A 21,228-nucleotide genomic window follows, 5' to 3' on the forward strand; every position below is an offset into this window, starting at 1 on the left:
TGCTTCCATTCCAAAAGTTCTTTCAAATGATTCTTCAGCTTAAAGAAGAAAACAACAACCAAACTATTAGGAATTCATAGACTCTAACTCAGCAACCTTAACAAGGACTTTGCTAGGGATAATGAACACTCCTTTTTGCAAAAGGTGCTCGCTCATTAGGTGTTTTGATGATTGCCATAAGGATGGTAACCAGGCCCCACAAAAAAAAAAAAAAGAAACACTGCAGCCCACATTGAGGACAATAATGCAATATAAGAGAAGAACTGCCAGAAGAAAATATTCCATAAATACATGGTCAAACACCTTCTACCTATGACACAAATGAAGAAAAGGTCTTTGGGAGGTACACACTTGTGTCCACTCAGCTCACACACACACACACACACACGCACACACACACAAACACTGACTAGACAGTTTATTAGCCTTCTGAGAGATTTTTGTAGTTGACAGTTTGAGAGGTGAATTAGTCAAAGGCGAGACAGCCTGTAGTGAGCTTTTTCATTTGAAAATGAACATGGAATTTTAACCTTTCACTCATTCTATAAGAGCATTCAAAGAAAATGACATCCATCTTTTTTTTTCTTTTTTAAACACCAACAGTTTAATGGAGTGAAACATGTCTGGGCATGTTTTGCTTTTTTCCTTTGTTAATTGAATTCACTCGCTTATAAAAGGTGACATCAAGACAAAATGTTTAGATCATCAAAATGTTTAGATCATCAAAATGATGCGGCGATGGCGGCTCGGACTGATAAGCCTCACGTAATCCCAAACCGGCGGCGTATCAAACGGCGTCCGCGGCGCACCGCTGTGCAGTTATTGTATAAACAGAACCAAAGCATATTTACCCGCCGGCTATAGGCGTCTCTTGGGGCCTGTGAATGAGAACATTCTTCACAGATGACCTGGAGGGAGGGGGCTTCACCACCTGAACTTTCTGCTCTCTACTTCACAGTAGGAGAGAGAAAAAAGCACAGAGTTTGAGGTCATTTCAAACGCCTTCCTTCCTTCCTTCCTTCCTTCCTTCCTTCCTTCCTTCCTTCCTTCCTTCCTTCCTTCCTCATTGGATGGACGCAATCACACATTTCAACTACAAGCGCGCGGTCTCACCCACCGAGGGATTTATGCTGCACGGTAAACAACTCGAAAAAGCACACATCTGAAGAAGCCTTAGAAGGATAAGAAAGACCTTTACAGACTATTTCTCAGCCCAGTTGCTCAGGTGGATAGGAAAATCGAAAGCAGGATGAGGGAGGGAGGGAGGGAGGGAGGGAGGGAGGGAGGGAGGGAGGGAGGGAGGGAGGGAGGGAGGGAGGGAGGGAGGATGTTGCGTGGAGTGGCAGCGGGAGAACACAAGCAGGGAGGAAAGGAACACCAGAAATGTTATGTGCCACTTAAAGTGGAAGGACTCCAGTTTGGATTGAGCGACTTGCCTTAATGAGGACCATTAACGCTGCTTGCCCAGATTCCCTAAACGCTGTGGAGGACGGGAAGATGGCGGCTAAAAATAAAACAGCTCATGCAAATCCCGGATTCATGAGGCGGCCTCTTGTATTGTGTGCGGGGGGGTTCATTTCACAGGCCGGCACCCGACAGTAATGCAACAGTACAACCTGGGCTGAGCCTGGAAATTGGAAAAAAATGTGCCTACAACAGGGCCTTGACTTGACAGTCCTTCCAAATGATTGTTTCCCATTGTAATGAATGGAAATGTCATTAATCCGTTCCAGGCTCCCTACAAATCACGCCCAAAAAAAAGTGATGTCATTTTTAATACGAACACCAGCACTTACCCACATCCCCATTAACATTCAACAAGCTACGCCAATATTTACATCTATAAGAATAGCTTTTAGACTAGTGGGGGGGTGCATACTATTGCAAATAATTTTTCTGCACCTTGACTTCCACTTTAAAGACTTTGCTTGATCTATCTGTGGAGAGTGCAATGGATTGACTCAACTAAGAGTTTTAAATCACGTCCACAATATGGTACAACACGGGCCATTTGCCTCAAAGGAACAGAAGGCAGAGAAAAATCTCAACTGTCAAACTCTGCTCTCCTCCGCATATTTCTTTTTTTCAAACAGCCAGTTCACATTTGAAGATCCTCTAAGGCTTTCCTCTCTTCACTCAATGTTCAGCCCAGCTTCCCACAACAGCCAACAGTGGCGTCTCGCTTGTGTGATTCAACGGCCAAGTATAGCCCACATTTGTCAAATTTACAGCATTTAGCCAAACAAGGCAACGGCTGGCCTGTGCATACTGCAAAGTCACTCTTCCTTTCAGTTCTTTTGACAGCATGTAAATTGTTTTTTTTTCTCTAGTGGGACAGAGAGAACTCATACTGCACCGCGTGAGAGCGCTGCGATGAGACCGGCATCATCGCTACATTCGGCCTTGCCGCGCTAAAAGTGCTACGCATGTGGTCAAAAGATCAACGTTGTGTCGTTTAGGGGATGGCTCACTATGAACAGCACAAAAAAGAAGTATTGCTGTTGCTGTCGAGCTTTGTGTTCAATTCAACAACATTGACGTTGAAAATTCAATTAGCCACGAGGTGAACCTGCTACTATTTTCTTAATAAGCACTCATGGAAACGGAATTTATTGTTTGGGCAACATCAGAGAGCACGGCCCATGTTTTCCGTTTTCTTAACGCAGCTTCCTCGGAATAAATCTCAAGAGCATCTGATGGATGATGCTAATGAAAGCCAGTCAGGTCGACATTTAACGCTCTCCCTCAGGGTAAGTCATGATGGCGGCGTAGTTAGCGCAATTAACACGCAAGGAAAGGAAACGTAGCCTTTTTTCGGAACTGATGTCAATTATAAATAACCGTCCGAAAAGCACAGCAGTCGTATTCAATTCCCCGCAACCTGCCAAATAGATGTGAATGATTCGAAAACAAACGTGGCGCTTATGCACAAGCAGCAGCCGAGTGTGCACAGGTTAACAAATGCCACCTGCGCCATCTGCAATTTACAGCAATACTTTGCATTTGAGATTCAAGCACTCTGCTGAGGCTCTCACAGGCTGCTTTACATTATTAAAAAAAAACCTAGCAACAAACTAACTCTTGAGCTCTGTGCAAGGAGCTTTCATTCCAGCCATTTTAATAACACAGCGAAAGCCATCAAGTAAAACATAATCCTTTGTGAAACAATAATTGCCTCCCATTTTTTTGTCAAGTGGATATTCAAACTTAAATTCACAGCTCCAGGCAGCCATAGAAGAAAACTCGCAGATCCATCACGGTTCAAAGGCAACACTCGACTGAGTGGGAGTAATCGTGAAAATAATGATTGGGAACTCAAGTGCGCTGGGTGACTCATAATGGAAGGCGAGCGGAGCAATGTTCACTGTTGACTTTGACTGATGCCAGTCTTCATATTTGGACAAATCACAGCTGACTTTAGACACATTGACTTGAAATGCTACTGTCGCATCAAATTCCATTTCCAATTCATCATACTAATGATTTTTTGGGGTGTGTTGTTATTAGTTGGCACAACAGTAAGCTTATCGCTACTGCTCTTCTTTGTTGGTTTTTCTCGCATCCTGGACCCACTGTGGTAGTGTAGTGCCTCTCACAGGTTAGTTTTGGTACTTCAAGTGAAAATCTGGGTTCGTTTCGGAGCCTTTGGACTGTTGGTGGCGATATGGTGCTCACGGCGTGCCTGTGTTGCTGAAATCACTTTTGAAAGCCAGTATGTGTGTGGAATTCATTACACTTGTCAGGATTTGAGAGTGAAGTGGCTGGCTGCGTCCAACAAATTCAGTAGTCAAAGGGAAACGCAAGAGAGAAAGCGAGCTCTGATTTCCCGTCTGAGGTGGATGATGCCACCGTCACACGGGAGGGAGAGAAGGAGGGAGGCCAGAAATAAAACTCACAGCGATGCATCCCAACAAGATCAAATGGGGAAGAAAAGGATAGTGACAGAAATTCACTTCTGGGTATTCTTACCAAAAGAAACTCAACTTGTGAGACTCTCATTTTCACAGTTGGTGCAATTTCCCCATCACACTGTTTTTATCCTCAGGGTTGCATATCAGCACCACTTTGCACCACATCCTGATGCCCCCCCCCCCCCCCCACCACCACCACCACCACCACCACCACCACCACACACACACACACACGCACACACACACACACACACACACACACACACGCTGTGAGCACGGACAATGTGTCTGGCTTTTCTTTGACAAATTAAAGCAACTCGATAGATGGCAATAACCTTCACAGGACGGTGCGGAAGGGAGACGGTGACGGGGGTTTGGACAGGGAGTGGGACACATGCAGATGGATGGCCAAGAATATCGGGCACGGCGGGGCGTTTACAAATTTTACAATGGGATGGCTGTTCCCTCGGCAATTAGCGTGAGAAATGGCACACGCGCCAACAGAAATGAAAAAAGTATTTTTCCTAACGAGTTGGAGCGTTTGGAACTTTGCTTTGTCGGACGTCTCTTGCTAAGCATTTCATCATATGATAATGGAGCTGAAAGGTGCTGAAGGATGGAAAGACCACTTTGCTCAGGTAATAACTCAAGTGGAGTTTGCATAATGTGTTCTGCTATAAAGATTTGCTTGTTATTTTGGCCTTGGCTTCACACGGAAGAATTGCATCATTGCACTGTATTGCTTTTTTTCGCCATATCTGAGTTGGAATAAATCATTTTTCTTTGATCACATCATTATACAGTTTTGTTCAAGATTTTGGACCGCTTTCTCCACTTTACAAGTTGTATTAATAAGAAATAATCAATTATAAATACGCTTTGTTTTGATTGATATGGACCAGACTGTTCATTTTTGTGGCTTTAGTTTGCATGATCCTGCCATGTGTACTGAGCTTGCCCGCTATTCGACTATTTTGGTGAGTGGACAAGTTTACATGACACGGTCACATTATTAGAAACACCTTCCAGCAACGAAATCGAATGTACCTTCCTTTCCACGCCACAGCAATAAACATAATGCCGACATAATACCTCAAAACGCCCTGAATGGCAATAAGATGAAACAATGCTAAATTGTAAACTGACTCCTAGATAACCCCTGAGAGCATTCAATCAAGACTGCCGAGCATTCCCAAAAGCAAATCCTCAGAACAACTGCAATAAATCAAAGCCCAAACATATGAAAATAGTCATTACATGATGAGTTTCGGCTTTTTCATGAAAATAAAGGCAATCAAGCTAAACAATCACAGCATCCAGAAAGCTTTCGTTTCTCCTCACCTGCTTGACACAAATAAACTGACACGAGGGGACGACGCAACTTCACACAAGTTCACTCACCTGCTCCAATGCGACTCGCAATTTCAAGCCACCGCCGTCCGTCTTCGCTGTGGATTCACGAAAGTCCCGGCTCACACGCCGTTTTACACAGAGCTCGCTGCATGGAGGTGTCAGCCGCCTCTGGTTTGTGGTGCTGATGGTGGTCCTGGCTGCTTGCGCTGGGGCTCAGATGTGCTCTCTCCTCTCATCCGCTCAGCTGCAGTGGAGAATGTGAGGATGAGACGAGCCAGCGAGCTGCTCCACTTGCCGTCTTGCCGGGAAGCTGAAACGCCCCCACCTTTCTCTCCCTCTCTCTCTCTCTCTCTCTCTCTCGCTCTCTCTTTTTCCATCTCTCGCTCAGGCTGTCAGACACTCACTTCGCTTTACCTCTTCACTCTGTCACTCCCTCCCTCTGAGGCCGACTGATGGATGCCAGCTCCCCATCTTATTTTCTCCCCTTCTCCATTGAATTCTCAGGTACTTTCTCCATCCCTCTTCATCAATGTGCAGCACCGGTGTCACAGAGAGTGCAGCCTCTAGTGGTGGTCTTCTCTCCATGCTGCTCACTGTCCAAAATCGTGCCTGGATCCAGGAGAAAGAAAAAATAAATAAATAAATAAATAAATAAATAAATAAATAAATAAATAAATAAATAAATAAATAAATAAATAAATAAATAAATAAATAAATAGTTATTTTAAAAAAACGATATATTGTGTTATTCTAATCAAGCCACTAATATAAGATCGCTAGATAGCAACTGTTGAAAAGTAGAATTAAATATATATAGAAAAGGAGTGTGACAATTACGTATCTCCAATGATACTCTAGAGATGTCCCATCAGGACCCAAAATTGACCTTTCATGACATGCCATGACCACACAAAGTGGAAAAGAACACCCCAATGTCTGCATTTAACTGTCATTTGAAAGTATAATGGTCGTATGGCAATCACGCTGAATCAAATTGGAACTAACCAAAATTTCAAGATGATTTGATTTCATCTTTGGAAAACATCTAAAGGCCAGTGCCATTTTGAAACATCCCCATCATCCAAAAGAGAGTAGCGAGCTGTTACTTAAGCCTCGGTGAGCTGAGGTGAGGTGAGTCACGCTCCTCAACAGATAGATAATAAAGACTCACTCGCATGTGGGCAGAGCGCTGAGGAACTGGCCTAAATAGACAAGAGATGCAGCGGGCGCCATTAGACGCATTTAAAGAGGAAACCTGATGCTTGCGGTCACACTTGCGGCGGCAGCTACAGCGGGGAGAGATAATTACTGAGGTATACGCAAATGATTTGCTTCCTCACTCACAAAGTACAACAGTCACATATCCTACGCTCTCACGTCTCATGAGGGAAGAAGTATTTGTCAATCTATCAATGTAGTGAATTGAAAAAAAAAAAAATATATATATATATATATATATATATATATATATATATATATATTCAAATCAATTCTAGAAGGTTTGATTTCTTATTTTGCCAAAAGCACATCACCCACCGACACCTGGGAAGTGTTTTCGATCTAAAGGGTGGGAGGAGGGGGAGGTAGAAATAGTTCCCTTGACGTTGCTTTGCTTTGCCTGTTTTTTTTTTTCTTTTCAAGCGATACACATCATTCTCAAGCTCATTGCGCAATTTGCATTTTGTTTACCTCTCCTCAACAACCAGTCACGAGGAAACGAATGCATTTTCAATAATGTGCGATCATTCGTTGCCCATTATGGTGAAGTGGAGCATTTCATGAAAATTTGATGCCTTAGAAATGATTTCAATCACAACAGTCTCTTATCGCTGTGCCCTTAAATGCTCCCAATTGCCTTCATATGGCTTTTGTCAAACAGGACTTAACAATGCCCGTTGTGTTTGCGGGCAAAAAATTTTTTATTTACCAACATGTGCTGCAGAACCTAATAAGGCCAGTAATGGGGGCTTCTTATCAAAGACTTGCCTATCTTGCCTTTTGCTTTTCTGCTGCAAAATGCCTATTGAAGAAAAGGGGAAAAAGGTCACATACATCAATACAGCCACTGAATAATAATGCAGCTGCTAAGATCATTCCATTGCAGCCAAACAATAGTGCTTTGACGCCTGGCAAAAGGACTAGATGAAGACCTGGCTTGCTCATAATGTGCACACAAGGGCAAAATAAATTTTAGTGTTGCCCCTCACATGACAAGCGTGTGCAAGTGCATGTGTGTGCAGATATGTGTGTGTGTGTGTGTGTGTGTGTTCGTGTGTGTGTGTGTGTGTGTGTGTGTGTGTGTGTGTGTGTGTGTGTGTGCACGCGGGTCTCCAAAGGATCACGGATGCTGACAGGGGATAAAGCCTCCCCGCTCTCCAATCAATACAGCTTTTCCCTTCAAACTGCAATTCTGTCACAACAAGTAAACCGAGGAATTGACTAAAACTGGAGAGGCAAAGTTACAAAAATAAATAAATAAATAAATCAAATGTGTTCTACCGCCGACAGAGGCTGGGTGGCAAATCACACAATGAACTAGCACGCTTGGGGGAAAAGTGTACATACCGTGAATCTTGATGCCCTTTTATAAACAGAAAAATGATTATTAATTAGTATTCTTGGAAAAATAAGACCAAATTGCTCAACAGGCAACTGAAATTGGAATGATTCATTCCAGTAATACTTCCTAAGGTTTGACAGGAGGCACTATTGCCCTGTTGATTTTATTAGACAATTGTACACTCTGATTAATTATAGAACAAATTAAAGTCAAAGTCAAAGTCAGCTTTATTGTCAATTTCTCCACATGCCAAAGACACACAAAGAAACCGAAATTTCGTTCCCCCCTATCCCACGGTGACAAGACATGGCTCACAACAGACAAACAAGTGAACAAGCGTGCTGAATAAATAATGAATAAATAACACAACAATAAATAAATAAATAAGAGGAGCAGAAAAAAAAAAAAAAAGGAGCAAGGGCGCGTACAGCAGACATTCCCGAAAATAGCGCAACAGTGCCGCACGCTACGCAGAAGGGGGTAGCGAGTTCAGGGCCCTAACAGCCTGGAGAAAGAAGCTGTTGGCGAGTCTGGTGGTGCGGGAGCGCAGGCTCCTGTACCTCTTCCCAGAGGGCAGAAGGTCAAACAAAGAGTGAGCCGGGTGACTCACATCTCTGGCAATCGAGGTTGCCTTGCGGGCGAGATGGGAGGTGTAAATGTCCTTCAGATAAGACACACACATATCTGCACACACATGCACTTAAGATAGGATTGAGTTCTATTGTGCTTATCAAAAAAAACATCTTTAGAGGTGGGGAACAAATTGATGGCATTTCCATTCATTTCAATAGGAAAGGATGATTTGAGATGTGAATATTTTCAGATACAGACAGAAAATAAGGAAAGATGGAAAGTGTAATTATGGCTCCGTTTGTTTGCACACATGCATGTTTGTGCAGTGGAAAAAGATGAAATGATTGATCTGTGACCTCAAAGCTGAAAATCATGAGAGCAATAACAGGAGCTGTGAAGTCTGCTGATATCATTTAAAGAGTCAAAGCTCAGCCATGTCTTTTTCACTTGAAATGTTTCATTTCTTTTCCTCAACTTTGAGATTTGGTAGCAACAAGAAAACACTGACAGTTTTTAAACTTGTGAAAAGAATACTGGCTTGTATTCAGGCTTCGAGCCACTGTCAACTTGCGCTGTTTAGAGTACGGATTCCGATACCAATCACGTGGATTAGCTGCACACTCTCAAAATCCTCACACGGCAGCATGATTGTGTGCTTTGTCTCGTTCTTGTGTCAGTGTTCATTAAAGAAAGGGGGGGGGGGGCGTGACACGACAAGCCGGTCTGTACTTGGCTGCAGACTGCAAATTTAAAATAATAATGAAATAAATAAGAAATAAGAAAAACTAATAATGACTAATCAAATAAAATGTATATATATATATATATATATATATATATATATATATATATATATATATATATATATATATATATATATATATATATATATACACAGTACAAAAATAATAAAATAATCTATCTTGTCTTATCTGTCTTGACTTATTAAATAAGCTTCAGAATGAACTATAAGAAGAATCAGGAATTACAAATGTGAAAATAATATATACTGCGAGTTCCTTACATGAATAATCATGACGTTCCCCTTAACGCAGCAGCATATCGCAGTGAGCCTTTAAACTCAACTGAGGCCAATTCATTCGTAGTAGTGTCTGTGCTAATCAATACCTTCTCCATTTCCAGACATGGCAGGTGTGTGCTGTGAGCTGTGTGCCCTGCTGACACCTCCCGAGCTCAACACAATAGTAACAAGAAAAAGACAGTAGGGAAATGGGTGGGCATTTCGCCTCTGCATTTCTCCCACCGTGAGTCAGCCAGGTCAAGGTAGGAATGAAAGGCGACGTGATTGCGAGGACGATTCAAGAGAAGGAATCGAACCAAGAAGAAAATGGAAACAATGGAGGGAAAACAGAAAAAAGATGCTTCACACCATCGTGTCGAAATTAACCATCTGTGTATCTTGGGGGGGGGAAAGGCAGCTCCGTATGTGACCTTTGCTGAATATCTTGTCGTCATCCATCTCACAGCTTTGTCCTTGGTTACCAGCAATTCATCCCTCAGGCCAACTATTGGACACATGCCATCGTACATCTGTATTTATGGAGAGACTATCTGAAGGGTAAATCCGGCCAGAACAAAACAAACACACCAGAGGAGCGCCCAAGCACTGAAAGAAGAGCATCATAAGCAAGAGGAGCTAGATAGTAGTAGATGGTGCATCACCCTTTTCATCATTCTCATCTGGGCGGGCTTTCAGCGTTTTTAGTGTTGATAAGATACATTTGCTCCTACCAAGAGAGCCATAGCATAAAAATAACACCATTTATTTGATATCAACAAGAAAGAAATAGCTTTCCAAAGAGTCTGAGTGATCCTGACGTAGCGCTCTTCTCAACGGATATCTTTATTTGCAGGTGACAATGAATCAGTTCCACTCTGTTAGTTGGAATTATCGCGTCTTCGTGCAGGTGACAGCACAGATTTGTGTTTATTTCCCAAGCAGGGAAAAGGGACTTTTCAACTTACTTTTTGGAATATTTCTGCCATATTATCAGCCAATTAGCTTCTCGCAGTCATCATCGCACTCCGGGGGGTCGGGCTGTCGGGCTGGCGGGCTGGCGGGCAGGCGGGCGCTTTTCAATCTCGCATGCAAATGCGAAGTAAGTCTGCTTCTCTCTGACGCACAGCCAGCAAATGGCACAATTGCACGTCCTCTCAAACAAACACACAAAGAGCAACAACACGTACAGTACAGAGCAAGCAGCAGCAGCAGCAGCAGCATCACAATGAGCATGTGATTTCACAGAATGATGATGACACAAGTGCTGATGTCTCTTGATAGAGCACAGTAATTAGTTCTGAAGACTTGAAAACATTCGCTGCAAGGAAACCAATCATCCTTGTCGTGGATACAAACATTTTCAAGGCAAATGTGATGAAAATGTTGATAGTGGGAAGGTACTAGGTGCAAGCCTGCAGGCAAGCATACAAGATGAATTTGATTTATGCTTGCCGTAGGTGGCAAACACTCATCGTAGAGCTCACTAATTCAAACTACCCGCTATGTGTAGCAATAAAGATAAAAATGGGCCGATGACTTCAATGACAAGTTAAGATGGGCAAAAAATGCTTCTTCCACAAATACACAAAAACAATCATCGATTTTGTATAAAATGCCAAATATATGCTGACTCGATCCAGCCCATCAGATACGGGTTCAATTTTGTGATGTCTACTTAAATGTTGTAATGTCTTAACTGTGTATTAGTCTTTACCCATGTATTTTTTTTCATTTTACATTTGAATGTTGTGGGGTTTAAATCTATTTTTGAATAATAAATCAGCATCATTTTTTTTTCTGTTTGCTTATCAAAATCCTGTTGTGACTTTCTTGTAAAAAGCACTTCAAAGGTTTTCTATCTTCATTCAAAATAAACATTGCAAATAAATGCTAATCAATGGACAGTGAGAAAAGAAAATGGCTCTCGTTCCAAACATTGCAAACAGACTGGTGATAACAATTAACTAAAAATAAAAAAAAGCTCTCAGCGTAGAAAAGATTGATTCTTTGTTTTCCCAACCTTCTAGGCTCTCGTGATTAAAAAAAAAAAATGTTGATTGCAGTATTGCACAAACACTAGCAATACTGGTAGAGGTATCATTACGTTATGAATCCATCCATCCATCCATTTTCTGAACTGCTTAGTCCCCACGGGGGTCGCGGGCATGCTGGAGCCTATCCCAGCTGTCATCGGGCAGTAGGCTGGGGACACCCTGAACTGGTTGCCAGCCAATCGCAGGGCACACAGAGACAGACAACCAATCGCACTCACACTCACACCTAGGGACAATTTGGAGTCTTCAATCGGCCTACCAAGCATGTTTTTGGAATGTGGGAGGAAACCGGAGTGCCCGGAGAAAACCCACGCGGGCCCGGGGAGAACATGCAAACTCCACACAGGGAGGGCCGGAGGTGGAATCGAACCCGCACCCTCCTAACTGTGAGGCGGACGTGCTACCCAGTGCGTCACCGAGCCGCCGAACCCTTCCCTACTAAAAATAGATGACATTAAAAATAGTGATGGCTCAGATGCCATCCAAAATAGGTGTCTGTGAACCTTAATGGGGACACCAACATTTCCCAGGCGTTTGGATAGATCCAAATACCCAAAATGATGACTGTAGCCACTTTTGAGGGGTCGCTCACTCGCTTTCTCTTTCCCATCTCATGCAAATGAAACACTGTTGAGCCAACACAGAACACGTTTTTTTATTACCAAAACAACCAAGGGCAAACTTATTTGATGACCTTTTCAAAATTGAAATTATAATCATTCAGTTCACATATGTGCTTCTTTGGAAACTCATTCTTCCAGCACACACATAAAACACAAATGAAATCAGAAGCACTTGGAAAACCCATGTGACAGCTGTCAACCTGTTGAAATGGCCAAATATTACACTCCTGCTAAAAAAGGGCTTTGAGACCATTCCTGAGGAGAAAATGGACCATGTGGGCAGCCAAGAATAAGCAACTGGAGAGGAAAAGTGTGACGTGAGGAAGATTAGAAAAGATAGTGGGGCAAGAAGGTGCTTTTCTTATCTTAAGGAGAACATTTTGCTTCCCTCCTCGGCTTTTATAATTAAAATTGCAGTGATGCAGCAGTAAGTTGCATTTGTGCAAGTAGCTGGAAGTAAATGGCAACATATTCATTTCCTCCTTTTGTTGTTGTTGCTTTTTGCAGCATCACAACTTATTCAGTTTGATCTCTTGCGTGTTAGTAGTTTGGGTTTGGCATACAATGATTATTATTATTATGACACCCACATTATATTTTGTGGAACCCAGGAGGGTTCGAATTTTAGAACCACTGGTGTGGACTAGTGTCACTAATCCTACAAAAAAACATGAATACAAGCTTCACGCAGCAGTACTCCCACTTCCAGTTAGACAATTTAATTTGTTTCAACAACTGCTCCTCGGCGTGCAAGCGTGTGCGTTTGTGTTTTAGCGTGTCCTTCTTTTGGGAATGCAGGGGGGGTGTTTGCCAACGCTCATTAGGACCAGCTGCTATGTGTCGGCAATTTGCAGAATAATGAATTTTCAACCACAGGGGCGAGTAATTCTGCACTTAGCCAACTCTCCCAATCTGACACATTTCAAATCATTTATGAGGAGAAATAACCTAGGAACATATTGCCGAATGATAACCCCTCCCCCCACCCCCGTTGTTTTCCTTTTTCGGCTCATGTGGTTACAAAGAAAGGCTTCAAATGCACATGGGGGGGGGCGGGTAAATTGCTGCGTGCGTAAATGCCAGTTGAAGGTTGTCCAAAGCAGTAGCCACTTTCCTTTTGTGCCAATTTGCTGACAATCACAGTAAGAACATTAAAACATCTGTTCCCCCCCAACCACTTTCTTCCACCTCTGCTTTTAAGGAACATTTAATTGCTACTACAATGAACACAAATTTCTCACCGTGTGGCTTCTGGAAGCTTTAAAGAAGACATCAAATATGGAAAATGAACATTTTTCTCTTGTTTGGATACAATAATTGGTTTTGTTGTGCGGCTGCCCATCCATCATGTGTGATAAGAAATGACGATTCTCAGACATTCAAAGAAAGCGTCAAAAAGTGAGGCTAGACTTGACTCATATTTGGTCTTTTGATGACAAAGTCAAATGTTTTCCATCTGTCTCAGAAAGAATTAATTTTATTATGCCAACAACATTTCCCTCCATGTCCTCCTCAAGTGTTGGCAAACTAATTGTCTCTGAAAGCATCTTTCCCCACAACCGCCCAAAATGTAAAGCTTGCACTTTGCCTTATTGAATGCTCCAAAGTGATTACTCCAGGGTCTCCAGCTCACTTGGAAGTCTCCTTTGATAAAATAGACTGCCAGATAAATGCAATGCAAATGCAAATAAGAGGGGGTGGGGGAGATCAAGAACTTTTGTTACCATTCAAACAAATCTTCAGAGTATTAAAAAGCTCTCCAAGTGAAGTCCCAGTTGAAACAGAATTTCAAATACGTTCAATACAATTTAATGTGTGGAGGCTGAAAAACAGGGCAGGGCAATTTCTTTGACTGTTGACATTACCCTTTGTTTTTCTATTTAGCTGTATGAAGGAGCTGGGTGGAGGAAAAAAATAGTGCAACTGGGAGGAGATTCATTGTGGCTGTGATACATCAGAGCTGCAATCTATAGGCTATAAAAGACACACTCATTCATCCTGTCCGTCCGTCCGTCCGTATGAGTCCACTGTCAGTGTCAAGTTTACACCGACAACAATGTGCCAAACACTTACATGGCTGCTGGGCAAGTCAAAGGGTGGAGGAAATAACATGATAAGTGCTGACCTTGTGCTAAAGTCAGCAACTACCGCACTTTCTTTTGCCTCATCACAACTGGTGTGCTAGGTAAATGACCCCCTATAGCACCTCCCTTGAGTTTATAGAAGACCACATCAAGCTTAATGTTCAGCGGCCACTTCAGATGAGCAGCTGTCACCAGCAGTGATATGGATACAACATGAAGGTATTACTCGTGCTGATTTGCTCGGTGATCATTTTGCCTGCCAACACCGATAACAAGCGCTTAATCCACAAAATTGATTTCTTTACATTGCCGCCACAAGTCTACTTCATAAGCTCACATTAAAGGATGATGCCAAAATGGGTTGATTTCCAGGGGGGTAAATCAAAATCAAAAAATCTCACACTCACACACACTTTGCCTGGAGTGATATTAGCATTTATTTACACGCATTTAGGATTCATCATGAGAGCCTTATAATAAGAACCAGAGAGAAAGAGAGTTACAAGCATGAGCTATGCCAAGCTCCAGGCGAAGACGATGACAACATGTGGGGAGAACAAAATGATCATTTCAATTTTTTGCTCATCCTTTGCCCCCTCCTGCTTCCTGAAATTACTCTCAGTGTTGGATGTGAAGCCAGGCATGTATTTTTGTATAGGTGGCTTGGTAAGCTAATGTTTGTACACACATTTGAAATTGATAGCGTGAGAAAGTGTGTAGCTCCAGATATCATTTCCTCCATAGCTACTGTGGCGAGGTTGGAGCGTGTCAACCATAAGTGCTTGTCAAACACTACCCATGAGTTTCTATTAACTGTGAATGGACTGCATTGCAGAGGATGTCCACTCTGCCCTTGCTCTAATGGTGTCGTTACTTGATAGACTTGCAGCCACATATGCAATAATGCAAATGAATCACAGCAGAGCCCCCCCCCCCCCTCTCTCTCTCTCTCTCCTCATGTTTGCTGTAAGGTCATCGGCGTGACATCACCGGGGCTTCATTGCATAGAAAGTAGCAATAAACCTTGGGGAGGGCTTATTTAAAAGTAAAATACAATCCAGTCATCCTCACATCAGTCCTAACTTCTTAAAACCATAGCAAATGACAGGAGGCATATTATGCAGCATGCCAGAATAAAAGTGAAATATTTATGAATTACAGCCTTGTGATGGTTCCAGCCAAAACCATTATTTATTTCTTTTTTGAAAAAGGAAAATAGCACTGTATTGTATTTAATCAAACAGCCACAACAACATAACAAATACAAAAGAGGCACAACATAATGAAATGGAATCTAAATAATGAAAGACTTTGTGAATGATGACTTCATGTTGCTACTCAATTGATTGGCCTGATCCTGCTGCTAGGAGAGTGGACAACAGTCATGCAAAGAAGAGGAATTTGACAAGAATTGTCTTTATTATATACAGTAAAAGATAAAGAATATTTGCCAACGAAAAAAGTGATACTTTCCAGAACCTGCTAGCATGCTTTGTGGTTTCACGTTTTTTGTTGTTGTTGTTGTTTTTACAATCCAACAAGTCCTTTTCATCGTCAAGTGCTGATTCACTTCTTTCCCAATTATTTATCAAGCATTACAGTCTATTAAAATTCTGTTATGTTTCCGACATCACAAGTCGTGTACACTGTTTGCTTTAAAAGGCAACAATAACTCAGTGTGCGAATATTATGCCAAGATTGCAGAAGCTGTAAGGCAGAACAGATGCAGAGGCTGCGAGCATTTCAGTAAACAACAAAATGGTAAGCGAGCAAATGTCATTTGGTCCAGGTGGATTCCTATCTCCTTGGCTTATGATATTTAAGTCGTTGCCTTCAGCAAATGCAGAAAGCAAAGCGCAAATGGTCTCCTGGTGCTTTCAATTTGCTTGGACAAACTGATCTTTTAACACCATCTCATTATTCTCCTGATAGTCCACGTTCAAAAATGGCATTTTTTTGTGTGATATAATTATACAACAATACTGGAACAGATACTGTAGCCTTGGGCAAGGTCGAAGGAATTATTCAAATTAGCAATGAATGTCAACCAAAAAATACTTTGGATTTCTGAACACACTATTATAATACAGCATGCACACTTGTGCAACCACATTTCGTGTTATTTAACCTCGTGAAAACCTTTTAAGTTTTTAATTAACAACCATAACAATAAGACATTCAATTCCGTTGTTCAGATTTTAGGTCACTTTAATGGAGGTGGGTTAAGGCTCACTTTGGACTTTTGATTATTATTTCCCAACAAAAAAGAGATTTTGAACAGAAGCTCCTAGCCCAATTTGTCACGTATAGGAAGCGAGCAATGCTCAGCAGATAGGTATGACAAATGGCAAAATGGGAAGCAAGGAAGGAAGGAAGGAAGGAAGGAAGGAAGGAAGGAAGGAAGGAAGGAAGGAAGGAAGGAAGGAAGGAAGGAAGGAAGGAAGGAAGGAAGGAAGGAAGGAAGGAAGGAAGGAAGGAAGGAAGGAAGGATGCAGAGAAATCCTACAGGAAGCAACAGCACCCCAATTGAAAAGGTGCTGTCGGTGTTAAAGCATTTGTAGCACACGAGTGACATCTAACGGTGAATATTGTTTCGTCAAATTCCACAAGGAAAAAAGAGAGATAATATAACAAGACAAATTAAAGCAAATGAAGCAGCTAGCAGCTATGAAGGGCCCTCGCAACTCTGGCCACTTTGGAGTACTTGCACGTTCAAGTACTTGCATGTGAGAGGTACTTGCACATGGTACAAGAACTCTTGAATTCACCTCGGAAACAGCTAAATCTTTCTTTGGAAACAGCACATCGCCATGGCAACCGTTTGCGACCAAATAAGAAGCTTTCAATAACTTGTCATCCTAAACATGTATGAATACAGCCACCAAGGAGTTCCAAAATTTTTTTTCTTTTCACAATATAGATATAACAATGACACAAATACCTAATGTGTAGACATGAAAAAGACCTTGTCAACGTCTTTGTAGCGTATTACCAGCACAAGAGAAAATCCAATCTTTAGCCCTGCTAGCTCTAAAAAAAAATAATAAAGTCAAAAGTCAAAGTCAAAGTCAGCTTTATTGTCAATTTCTCCACATGCCAAAGACACACAAAGAAACCGAAATTTCGTTCCCCCCTATCCCACGGTGACAAGACATGGCTCACAACAGACAAACAAGTAAACAAGTACAACAAAAGCGTGCTGAATAAATAATGAATAAATAACACAACAATAAATAAATAAATAAATAAGAGGAGCAGAAAAAAAAGGAGCAAGTGCGCGTACAGCAGACATTCACGAAAATAGCGCAACAGTGCCGCACGCTACGCAGAAGGGGGTAGCGAGTTCAGGGCCCTAACAGCCTGGAGAAAGAAGCTGTTGGCGAGTCTGGTGCGGGAGCGCAGGCTCCTGTACCTCTTCCCAGAGGGCAGAAGGTCAAACAAAGTGTGAGCCGGGTGACTCACATCTCCGGCAATCGAGGTTGCCTTGCGGGCGAGATGGGAAGTGTAAACGTCCTTCAGGGAGGGGAGCGAAGCACCAATAATCTTACTAGCCGTATTCACTATGCGCTGCAGGGCCTTCAAGTTCTGTTCAGTGCAGTTACCACCCCAGACAGCGATGCAATTGGTGAGGACGCTCTCAATGGTGCCACGGTAGAATGTAGACAGGACTGCCTGAGGAGCACATGCACGCCTGAGCTTCCGCAGGAAGTACAGGCGGCGCTGAGCTTTCTTTGCCAGTGACGAGGCGTTTGCGGACCAGGAGAGGTCCTCACTGATGTGCACCCCCAGGAACTTGGTGCAGCTCACCCTCTCCACCACAGCACCGTCGATGATCAGCGGCAGGTGTGTTGTGTGACCCTTCCGGAAGTCAACAATGATTTCCTTGGTCTTATTGACGTTCAGCAGGAGGTTATTGTCCCTGCACCACGTGGTCAGAAGGTCAACTTCCAACCTGTACCGAGTCTCGTCGCCCTTCGTGATGAGACCCACCAGAGTCGTGTCGTCAGCAAACTTCACTATGCGGTTGTCGCTGTAGGTCGCAGAGCAGTCATGCGTCAGCAGGGTGAAGAGCAATGGACTGAGCACGCAGCCCTGGGGGGCCCCCGTGCTCAGCGTGATGCTGGCGGAGATTTTGTCGCCAACACGCACCACCTGAGGCCTCTGACAGAGGAAGTCCAGTAGCCAGTTGCAGAGGGAGGTACTGAGGCCCAGCTCGTCGAGTTTGGAGATGAGTCGCTGCGGCACAATGGTGTTGAAGGCAGAGCTGAAGTCCACAAACAGCAACATCACATATGAGTCCTTTCTCTCCAGGTGGGTGAGGGCCGAGTGAAGGGCAGAGCAGATGGCATCCTCAGAGGACCGCTTGGCACGGTACGCAAACTGGAAAGGGTCAATGGTGGGGGGGAGAACGGACTTGATGTGCTCCATGACCAGCCGCTCAAAGCACTTCATGATGATGGGCGTCAGTGCCACAGGGCGGTAGTCATTGAAGCAGGACGGTGCAGGTTTCTTCGGCACAGGAACGATGGTGGCAGCCTTGAAACACGAGGGGACGATGGCCTGCTGCAGGGAAACGTTAAAGATGTCCGTGAAGACACCCGACAGCTCCCCAGCGCAGTCCTTCAGCGCTCGACCCGGGATGTTGTCAGGGCCCGCCGCCTTACGGGTGTCAATTGCGGCAAGCGCCCTCCTCACACCGTCGGCAGAGAGGCGCAGGGGCTGCTCGTGTGGGGGGGAGTGGTCTTCAGCGGGCAAGTGCTGTTCTGGGCGTCGAAGCGAGCAAAGAAGCGGTTCAGATCATTCAGCAGACGGACGTCGCCCTCACAGCTCCTCGGCGCGGACTTGTAGTCCGTGATGGTCTGAATGCCCCGCCAAAGGCTACGTGCGTCCTTGCTGTCCTTGAAGTGGGTGGAGACCTTGCACGAGAACGCCTTCTTCGCCTCTTTGATGCCTCGGGACAGGTCGGCCCTCGCTGTCCTCAAGCCAGCCTCATCCCCCGCTCTGAAAGCCTTGACCCTGGCCCTCAACAGTCTGAGGACAGCCCCCGTCAGCCACGGCTTCCAGTTCGCGCGAGTGATGACGGATTTCGAGCAAGTCACATCATCGATGCACTTCGTGATGTAAGAGGTAACAGAGTCAGTATACTCCTCTATGTCCGTCCAATCGTTGTAGGTGGCTGCCAGCTTAAACATGTCCCAGTCAGTGGTGTCGAAGCAGTCACGAAGTGCATCGGAGGCACCCTCAGGCCACACTCGAACCCGCCTCCGAACCGGCCTGGATGCCTTTACCAATTGTCTGTATGCGGGCAAAAGCAAAACAGTGAGATGGTCAGAAAGCCCCAGATGGGGGAAGGGGGTGGCTTTGAAAGCTCCCTTTTGCGCCGAGTAGACGAGGTCCAGGAAGCTGTCTCCACGTGTCGGAAAAGGAACATGCTGGTGAAGCCTCGGGAAAACAGACTTCAGGTTGGCATGATTGAAGTCTCCAGCGAAGATGGTGAAACCGTCAGGGTGCGCTGTTTGCTGTTCACTGACAGCCTGGTACAGTTCACCAAGCGCCGCGATCCTGTCTCCTTCGATGTTGGAAGGCGGGATGTATACCGCGACTAGCAGAATCGCGGTAAATTCCCTCGGCAGATAAAAAGGACGGCACTTAATGATCACAAACTCCACAAGCGGCGAGCAGTGCTTACATACCACCACAGAGTCCCGGCACCATTCTTCTCGGATGTAGACGCATATTCCACCTCCTCGCGACTTTCCCCCTCGTACAATGGCACGGTCCGCCCGATAGCACGCTAGCCGCTCCAGATGCACGGCAGAGTCCGGAATGTTGTCACTCAACCAGGTCTCGGTGAACACGAGCACACAGCAGTTCCGCACCGTCCGGTTCGTAGACCTCAGCAGGCGAACGTAATCCATTTTGTTGTCCAGCGATCGAACATTCGCCAGAAGAATGGAGGGCACCGCCGGCCGCGCTGGGTTGGCCGCCAGCCTGGCCCGGACGCCTCCGCGCTTGCCCCTCTTCTGCCTCCTCGCACACCGTTTCCGACGGTAATATTATAATATTAATAATATCTGGCCACAAATGATTTTGAGCACATGACTTCATTTCCTTTCCAACAGTTAAGCCCATCAAATTTAAGTCTTTGCATTCAAAATGAAGGGCAATATGCCAACGCGCTCCAACAGACATAAAATATTTGTTTGACTCACTTTTCGATGACTTCCGACTTCAATTTCCGTGCCACTTTATTTCCAAGGTCCATTTGCTTCATTTATGCAACATGTAATTGTGAGTTGTGCATGTGTGTGTGCACAAGCTTGTAAAATCAAAGTATTTATTATGAGTTAAAAAAAAACTGCAGTCATAAATCAAATAACCTAAAGCCTGCAGGCACCGTTGACAGCGTCGTCATCAAACATTTACTCTGAAGCAGCGCACTTGTGTTTCCTTTTCTTCTTCTTTTTTGTTTTTTCCGGCGGTTGGCAACCTAATGGAGCATTACCCCGGCGCCACCAGAAGGCGCTGAGAACTTTTGGCCAACGTCACATGGCTTGGAGCGAGCAAATCTGCAGGTCGGACCGAACCACTTTGGACCTGACTCCGCCTGCCCGCCACACTGAAGCCATTGAATTCCTTTATTGTCACGTTATTGTGTGCTGCTACCAAAACAAGGAACCTTGGCAAGAACGCACTTGGTTCTAGCCCCACGAGGGACAACCGAATCCGCTTTAATTGCAAACCAGTGACGCAAAGTTGTACATATCACTTATTTCTTGACAGATTGAAGAGAGGTGAATCAATAAATGATAGTCTGCATGCATCTCACAAGTGAAGAGGCAGGTTAAATTGGTTAGTTAAAATGCGAGAAAAGAAATAAAAGGTGCACATTTTTAGATTTTTTTTTAACTCACGTACTGTACAAAGTACTAAATTCAGTGTGTACTGTAAGTGCGTGCGCAATAGTCAGGTCACTCCCGTTTCAGTGCAGTCTAACGCACTGCAGCACCGCCATGTGGTGAGATTTACTCATTGCACCCCCATGTGGT

At 44.0% G+C, this 21,228-nt stretch overlaps 1 protein-coding gene across 3 annotated transcripts in view; it reads right to left on the minus strand.

Moving 5' to 3' along the window:
- tnr (tenascin R (restrictin, janusin)) overlaps positions 1–5,866 on the minus strand; it is a 70,598-nt gene extending 64,732 nt beyond the window's left edge. For 2 of the 3 annotated variants that reach the window (XM_088397484.1, XM_088397483.1), the window contains exons 1-2: positions 5,679–5,866; positions 5,313–5,508 (exon numbers count right to left, since the gene is read on the minus strand). The gene's annotated coding sequence lies outside the window, so the exon portion shown is untranslated. The remainder of the gene's footprint in view (positions 1–5,312; positions 5,509–5,678) is intronic. The other variant, XM_088397486.1, reaches the window with a different exon arrangement.
- Between the last annotated feature and the right edge of the window lie 15,362 nt (positions 5,867–21,228).

Source organism: Syngnathus floridae, chromosome 14 (assembly GCF_059516105.1).
Source record: "Syngnathus floridae isolate MCC-2025c chromosome 14, RoL_Sflo_1.0, whole genome shotgun sequence".
Lineage (NCBI taxonomy): Eukaryota > Metazoa > Chordata > Actinopteri > Syngnathiformes > Syngnathidae > Syngnathus > Syngnathus floridae.